The 8,589-nt window shown below is 40.7% G+C and overlaps 1 pseudogene; it reads left to right on the forward strand.

Annotated features, from left to right (window-relative positions):
* LOC102481949 (geranylgeranyl transferase type-2 subunit beta-like) overlaps positions 1-8,589 on the forward strand; it is a 19,313-nt pseudogene that overhangs the window by 7,490 nt on the left and 3,234 nt on the right.

Below are 8,589 nucleotides of genomic sequence, written 5' to 3' on the forward strand. Positions count from 1 at the left end.
GGGGGGGGGATGATTTCTTGCTTTCTGTCTCTCTGTCTCTCTCTGTCTTTCTGGCCAGCGCATGTGCCCTATAGCAAAAAAAAACCTCTCAAAAAAATAATTAAAACTTTCACTTACAGGAAAGATAAGGTTTTCATTTCAATATGTAAGATGTTTTGTAGGCCGGAAACTGATGACTGTGAGCTCAAAGACCCCAGGTTGAATGACTCCAGACACCTGAAGAGGAATTTGATTATCTAAGGCCTCACCAATCAAGAACGTCCACAAGATAATCACGTCCTCTTGAACAAATCACTGAACCGATCATGCGCCTGGGACCTCTGCCCTTAATTTTGCCCTTAAAAACGCATGTGGGGAACATCTCAAGGAGACCAGATCTTTTCAGCATGAGCTGCCCTCTCTCCTTGCTTTGCGCTTTGCAATAAAGCTGTACTTTCCTTCATCACACCATGTGCCTATGGTTTGGGTTTATAGCGCTTTGGCAAACAAACCTCATTTAAATTCGGTAACAAATCTTGTTTGTTGCTCTCTTGTTTTTAGATACTAAGATAAAATATCTACTTTTACAAGCTTGGTAAAGTATTAGCAGCTGTATATTTAGGCATATATAGCAACCCTAAGATTTTCTTAAGAATATATCATTTCTTTGTTTGCTAACCTTTTGCAAAGGAACAGGAGGGAACATTTTGTAGTTTCTCTATTATTATCAAAGTACCGCATGACAATAATAACAATTATCTTCTTTCTTTTGCTAAGCATCCTACTGGAAATCCATTCATGCGCAAGTGCTTTTGTTAAGTAACATTCATCATTTGTTCTGATTTTGAATACAAAAAGGGGTTGCCATAATTTCAGCCTTACATACTGAACTGATGCTTTAGAAGAGATGCAGTGACTGATGATTTTCGTATTTCGGAATACAAAAAAAAGTAAAAATAAACTAACCGAAACACCTTTAAATGATAGTAAATAAATGCCTTTACCTTTTACTTTTTGGATTTAGTTTTAAGCTCCCTTGGGATTATTTGGTTTTGATAAGATATTGCTTTAATTTTTTGACAAATAATTCTGCAATTGCATGTGTAATACTATCAGTGTATGTACTTTAGTAAGTACATGAGGGAGGTCTTCAAAATATCGTGGAAATACGTATTATGAAAACTTAGCAAGAATTTCAATTTTTTTTTGGTAGAGTTTTTGCCTTAGGGAATGCACATTCACCAGGGAGAGAGAGAGAGAGATACAGAGACAAGGAGAGGGAAAGTGAGAAATTGCCCCCAGGGGGTTGGCCACACTACAGTCCCTTCTCCTCTATCTGGGATCTTGGGCATGTGCACACATACCTGGTGTGATTCTCAAGCCACTGGGTCTGGGAGTTGAACCGTGGTCAACCAATTGGGAGTCCAGTGATGTAACCATTACATCTTGTGCTGGCCTCAGGATTTCAACTTTTTTGCACCAAAATAAATTTGTAATTTAATGCCACTTTTCCACAAACATTTCTTTTAAGGCTTATTTATTTAGGGGCTGGCAGGTGGCATGGTGGTTAAGGCGTTGAACTCCCACATGGCCAAATGTGGTTCGAGTCCCAGACCTGGCAGCTTGCTTTCTCACTTTCCCTTTCTCTCTGTCTCTCTGTCTCTGTCTCTCTCTGGTCACATTAAAAAATAAATAATAAAATTAAATAAATAATTCTTTTTTAATTTGACCAGAGAAAAAGAGAGAGAAAGTGAGAAGGCAAACTTCCAGGTCCGGGACTGGAACTGTTTTGGCCGTGTGGGAAGCCAGTGCCTTAACCAATACGCCACCTGCCACCCGTCTGTGAGCTTTTTCAAGTTCTCACATACTACCTAGCTAGTAAATATATTGTCACTTGAACATAGCAAACTGTTTCTAACTCCCTTCATCTGGAAAGGTTTCCTACAGGCTTTCCTTTTCCAACTTAATAACTGGTGGATTGATTGTGTATTGCTATCTTGTTGAGTTTGTGTAGGATAATGGGAGTGTGTTTAACTGCATCAATTTGACTCCTCTTTGTTAACCACAAGTTCAGTTGGAGGTATATGTTACTGTAAGTGTTCATTTATACATTTAATATTTAGGGGCCAGCAGATGGTGTGGTGGTTGAGACACTGGACTCCACATGGCCACCATGGTTGGAATCAGACCCATTGGCTTACTTTCACACCACCCCTGCCCCCTGTATCTCTCTCTCTGTCTCTCTCTGGTGAGTACACCAAAGTAAATTAAATTTAAAAATAATAATAATAAATATTTAAAAAATAATTTTGTGAGGCTAGCAGATGATGTAATGGTTGCATTGCTAGACTTCCACATGGTCGACTGTGGTTCACGTCCCTGACTTGGTAGCTCATGCTGGGCATGTGTATGTGCGTGCCCAAGATCCCGAGAGGAGAATGGAGGAGAAGGGATTGCAGCATGGCCATTCTACCTGAGGGGACAATTTCTCACTTTCTGTCTCTCCAGTGAGTGTATGCACCCTATAGCAAAAATCTCTCTCTTGGGGACCAGCAGGTGGCATGGTGGTTAAGGTTCTGGACACTCCCACATGGCCGACCATGGTTTGAGTCCTGGACCTGGTGGCCAGTGTAACTCAACTGTAGGAATTAGATGCATAAATTGTCCCTATAGGGATGGAGTTGCCAAGAATGGAATCAACTCTTGTTTTGTTTTGTGTTTTAGTGTTTGCTATAGGGCACATGTGCTTGCCTGAGAAACAGAGAGAGAGAGGGAAAGTAAGAAATCACTCCCTCTGGGGGAAAGCACATGCCACGACCCCTATTCCTCCATTCTCCTGTAGGGGTTTTGAGCATACACGTACATGCACCTGGCATGTTTTTCAGGCTTCTAGGTGCTGGACTCAAACTACCCAGTTGGCCATGTGGAATCCAGCTGCCTTAACCTGTATGCCACCAGCTGGTCCTGCAATCTTCTCAAATGGCTCTGGAGAAATGGGCAAATTGTAGACCTGAGTCCCTGACTTTAATACATTTATCTGTCATCAAAATTTGTTTCCACTTCAACTCTTCTTCATGATAGATATTGATTATAGGACACTGTAATGTTTAAATTGATACCATCGGGGCCAGCTGGTGGCACGGTGGTTAATGGACTCCCACATGGCCGATTGCAGTTTGAATCCCAGACCTGGAAGCTTGCTTTCTCACTTTCCCTCTCTCTTTCACTCTGTTCCTCTCTGTTCAAATTAAAATAATTAATTAATTAATTAAAGTTAAATAAAATAATTCTTAAAAAAACTGATACTGTCGGGAACCAGCACTTAGCGTAATGGCTATGTCGCTGGACTCCTACATAGTTGACCGCGGTTCACGTCCCGGACCTGGTGGCTTAAAACTCACGCCGGGCGCGTGTGCGTGCATGCCCAGGATCCAGAGAGGAGAATGGAGGAGAAGGGATTGCGGCGTGGCCATCCCCCCTGGGGGGTGATTTCTAGCTTTCTGTCTCTATGTCTCTCTCTGTCTGTCTGGCGAGCGCACGCGCCCTATAGCGAAAATCTCTCTCAAAAAAAAAAACAACTGATACTGTCTTTTTTTTTGAGAGAGATTTTTACTATAGAGCACATGTGCTCGCTGGACAGAGAGAGAGAGAGAGAGAGAGCTAGAAATAACCCCCCCCAAGGGGAATGGCCATGCTGCAGTCTCTTCTACTCCATTATCCTCTTAGTATTTTGAGTTTGCATGCACACACGCCTGTGTGAGTTTAAGCCACCAAGTTCGAGATTCTAGCCACAGTTGACTATGTGAGAATCCAGTGACATAAACATTACCCCATCTGCTGGTCCCGATACCATCTTTTTTTTTTTTTTTTGGGGGGTTTTTCACTGTAGGGTGCGTGCGCTCGCCAGACAGACAGAGAGAGACATAGAGACAGAAAGCGAGAAATCACCCCCCAGGGGGGATGGTCACGCCGCAATCCCTTCTCCTCCATTCTCCTCTCGGGATCTTGGGCATGCACGCACACGCGCCCGGCGTGAGTTTTAAGCCACCGGGTCCGGGACACGAATCGCCGTCGACTATGTGGGAGTCCAGTGACATAGCCATTACGCTAACTGCTGGTTCCTCCGATACCATCTTTTAAAGGAAGTGCTTCTGACTTAAGAAACCCCTAGGTCAACTGGCAATGTGCTCAGTAGTCAACTCTTACATGGGCTATATCCTGAGAATATTTGGCCTAATGGTTAATTTTATCAATTTGGTTTTGATTCTTTTAAATTTCTAGTTCAGACTAACATTTTCTGACTTCATCTAAAACTCTAGGGGTCTATTGTTTGAGGGGACTTCAAAAAGCTCATGAAAGGGACCAGTAGATAGCATGGTGATTAAGGCACTGGATCACACATGGCCAACTCTTGTGGTTCAAGTCCCGGACCTGGCAGCTTGAAAATCATGCTGGGCATATGTGCATGCATGCCCAAAATCCAGAGAGGAGAATGGAGATGAAGGTATTGTGGCATGGCCATCTCCCCTGTGGGCTGATTTCTCACTTTCTCTTACTCTCTGTCTCTCTTTTTCTCTCTCTGGTGAGTACATGTGTCCTGTGACAAAATTCTAAAAAAAAAAAAAGTTCATGGAAAAATGGAATTAAAGCATTGAGTTTATTTTGGTGCAAAAAAATTGAAATCCTTGCATAGTTTTCTTCACAGCATGCATATTGCCTGAACTTGTTCAAGACCCCTGTGGATCAAGCCTATAGTTCCATAGACTGAGTACAATTCATATGGAGACATCTGTTCTTTTGGTTTTTGTTTTGTTTCTTGTTTTCAAATATTGTCAAAGGATGCATGCACTCACAGAGAGAAAGAGAGAGAGTGAGAGAAAGCTCCCCCATGCAGGACAGTCATACTGCATTCCCTTGGGATTTTGGGCACACGTGCCCAGAGTAAGTTTCAAGCCACTGGGTCCCAGGACTCGAACGGCCGACAACCATGTGCAAGTCCAGCAATGTAACAATTAAGCCATCTGCTAGTCCCCTGGCATGGTTTTCAAGCTGCAGGGTCCACCAGAATTCCAACTATGCAGCTGGCTGTGTGGGATCTAGCTGCCTTAATTACTAGGCAAAGAGAAGGCCCACCTCTATCTGTTCTTTTAAAATGTATATAATTCATTTTAAACCACTAAAGGATAAAGACTTTTATATTCTTCCTTTTTAGCTAAATATATCCTGAGTTTCTGCCAGGTTTCACCCACACTAAGGTACGTGCAAAAGCCTTTCTTCTGGGATTAGTCACGTCTCACTGACTTCACTGAGTAACAGGCCTAGTGAAGGCCAGTTGCTTTCAAATGACCAACGGGGTATTTCCATGCATTTAACCAACTTACTAAAATGTAATATCAAACCTGTTAAAAAGAATTATAAACAGAAACCAAGACAGATTTTTTTTCAGTTTTAATTTACTAAATTAAATCTTATCTTACCTCAACATAACTCAATTTCGTTATCTTTTTACTGCCGGAAGGATAACCAAAAAACACAGGTTTTGAAGTTACAAATATGACAGCATCACGTTTCTTTAAATAAAGAACAAAAAAACCCCAAATGGCCATTCAAGAGTACTAAGATAAATTATTTCCCATTCTCTTTTACTTACATTTTTGTGATTATACCATTATAGATACTGATACTTTGTGAGACCATTTTAGATTTCCAAATGCTTTCATGTTTTTATCTTCTCTCTGTCACAATCACTAGCTATATTTTGCAATACTTGAAAAATATCATTGCTGTAGGGTAAAAAATATTTGGCTAGATGTCCCGACCCGGGGGGACAGCCGAACAGGTTTCCTGAGTGAAGGAGTGAGAGCTGGGACAAGCGACATAGTGTTACAGCATGGAGACAACACTGTGTCTTCAGTGTCGTCTGTTTATTGTGGGCAGCAAGGTACAGCATGGAGACCACGCAGTGTTACAACTCTTCAGGGTCGCGTCATCTATTGTGAGCAGCATGGAGATGACGCAGTGTCACATCTCTCCAGGGTCGTCCGGAGACGATGTAGTGTTACAACTCTTCAGGGTCTTCAGGGTCGTCTGGAGACTGTGCGGTGTTTCAGCTCTTCAGGCTCTCCAGGGTCGTCGTCGTCTTCCTACTCATCTGTGTCATCTTCTTGGTCATCTGTGTCGTCTTCCTGGTCATCTGGCTACTGTGGACCAGGCATCGTGGCTATATACACACTGGTGGGCCATGATTGGTTGTAAATGGTGGGCCATGATTGGTTGTAAAAGGTGGGTTATGATTGGTTGCTTTTGGACCAATCATGAGGTGCCGGATATGCAAATCTGAGGGATTCTAGTGGCCAATCAGAGTATGGTTTCGAAGGTCATGTTTTGAAGGGAAGTCAATTGTGGCCTTTATGGGAAGTAGCCAATCAGAGTATGGTTCTGAAGGTGAGGTTTTTGAAAGGGAGCCAATCATGGCCTTTGGCATTGTGTAATTGTTTGTTTTCTGAGAAACCGGCAATATTCACTGGTGAGCAGCCTCCCACAGCTAGATTGTATATATTGATTCCTCTGATAATGTGTTTCTAAAGGTATAGAATAGTGTAAACTTATTTCAAAGTTCAGAAACTGAACATTACCTAGGTAAAGTGACTGACCCACCATTTTATATATATGTATATATATATATACACACACACACACATATATATAGTTTGTTTTTCACTCCACCATTATATATTTTAAATAATTATTTATTTAATTTTATTTTAACTTTATTTATTTGTTTGTTTGTTTGTTTTAATTTGACCAGAGAGTGACAGAGTGAGAGAGCGAGAAAGTGAGAAAGCAAGATACCAGGTCTAAGACTCTAACTACAGTTGACCATGTGGGAGCAAGCACCCTTAACCACCACGCCATCTGATGGCCCCATTATTATTAGTTTTTTCTTTTTTAAAAATTTGCTGTAGGGCATGTGCACTCACCAGAGAGAGATAGAGAGACAGAGAGAGAGAGAGAGAGAGGGAAAGTGAGACAAGAAGGTCCCAGATCCGGGACTTAAACTGTAGTGGATCATGTGGGAGTCCAGTGCCTTAACTACCATGCCTCCTACTGGTCTCCCAATATTTATATTTTAATGTGTAAGCCCTTTAATGATGATTCTCCAAACCACTCTATGGGCGTTACCATGAACATTAAGAGGTACTCCATTGCCAAATGAGATGAATAGAGAAACTTGGTTCTTCTAATATATTTCAGGTATCTGCAGACTTCCAAAACTGGTTCTGTCACAAGTAAGTGGGATTTAGCCTCAATTTATCAGAGATTTTCTGACAGCATCTCAGCTACACATTTTTGTTTCATTCTCTTCTGCACTCTGCTTCAATCCGTATTTCATCATTGTGAAAGACCTTCCCACACAGACACATGATAATTTCCTAAATGTTAGTTAATTCTGACGATAAGGCCTGTATTGAGGAATAGAGTAACAGATAAGGAAAGGAGAGATTTGCTTAGTATGTCTTCTGAGGAGACTTATTAACACTTGGGGAGAAAGACTTATTTCTGCCTATGCCCTTTCATTTGTTATGTGTAATCTGTATTCCTTTTGTTGCTATACATGTACTCTAAAACAACATTTTTTTAAATAAAGAATTATTTATTTGTTTAATTTGATTTGTTGTTATTATTATTTTTTACTTTGACCAGGAAGAAACAGAGAGAGAGAAAGGGAAAGCTAGAGAGCAAGCCGCCAGGTCTGGGACTCGAACTGCGGTCAACCATATGGGAATCCAGCACCCCCAACCACCATGTCACCTGCCTGCCCTGAAATAACAAATTTAAAATTCATTTAAGTTCTTGGGAGATCCTCTTTTTAAAAAATTATTTTATTTAACTTTATTTATTTATTTATTCAAATTTGACCAGAGAGGGACAGAATGAGAGAGAGTGAGAGAAAGCAAGAGAGAGAGAAAGAAAGTTAGAAAGCAAGCAGCCAGGTCCAGGACTCAAACTGCGTTCAGCCATGTGGAAGTCCAGCGCCTTTAACCACCACACCATCTGCCAGATCCAGGAGGACCTTTTTAAATATGGGATTCTTTATGTAATCAGTTTGTATATTTATTAAATTTCTTCTAATATGAAGAGATATGGTATGTTAGGGAAATGTAGTTATGCTATTATTTTTACCATAGCATGTATTTTATCTTTCAAAATCTCTTTTAATTGAAAGTTTTGAAATGAATTTGGTGCTAAGGAAGGGTCAAAAATAGAGTTGGCCCTTTGCTTATTATATTGGTATATTTTCACATATTATCAAAATTTTTAGAAGTGTTTAAATACATTTATTATAATTTTGTATCTGTAATAATGTTCTAAAGCTGATCTATGATGTCGAGATAACCAAAGTACTCTCAAAAACTTTTCTTTTGGGGCCAGCAGATTGTGCGGTCATTAAGGTGCTGGACTCCAACAGGGCTGACCACAGTTTCAGTCCCATACCTGGTGGCTTGCTTTCTCAACTTTTCCCCTCTCTCTGTCTCTCTCTGGTGAATTAAAAATAAAAATAATAAATACGATAAAATAAGTAAATCTTTTTAAAAAACTTCTCTTTCC

The sequence above is a fragment of the Tupaia chinensis genome, unplaced genomic scaffold (assembly GCF_000334495.1).
Source record: "Tupaia chinensis unplaced genomic scaffold, TupChi_1.0 Scaffold143886_1, whole genome shotgun sequence".
NCBI lineage: Eukaryota > Metazoa > Chordata > Mammalia > Scandentia > Tupaiidae > Tupaia > Tupaia belangeri.